This window comes from Arachis duranensis, chromosome 9 (genome assembly GCF_000817695.3).
Source record: "Arachis duranensis cultivar V14167 chromosome 9, aradu.V14167.gnm2.J7QH, whole genome shotgun sequence".
Taxonomy (NCBI): domain Eukaryota; kingdom Viridiplantae; phylum Streptophyta; class Magnoliopsida; order Fabales; family Fabaceae; genus Arachis; species Arachis duranensis.
This window is the reverse complement of record NC_029780.3, coordinates 15,314,393-15,314,634: the sequence shown is the minus strand read 5'-3', so window position 1 is coordinate 15,314,634 and position 242 is coordinate 15,314,393.

Genomic DNA, 242 nt, shown 5'->3' with positions numbered 1-242 from the left:
AGAGCAATCATGAAGCTAAATGACAAGTTATTTGGAAATGAGACTTGGGAGGATGAACTCCCTTTGCTCACCAAAGAACTGGATAACTTGTCTAGGCAGAAATTACCTCAAAAGAGACAGGACCCTGGAAAGTTCTCAATACCTTGTATAGTAGGCACCATGACCTTCAAGAAGGCTCTGTGTGACCTAGGGTCAAGCATAAACCTCATGCCTCTCTCTGTAATGGAAAAGTTAGGGATCTT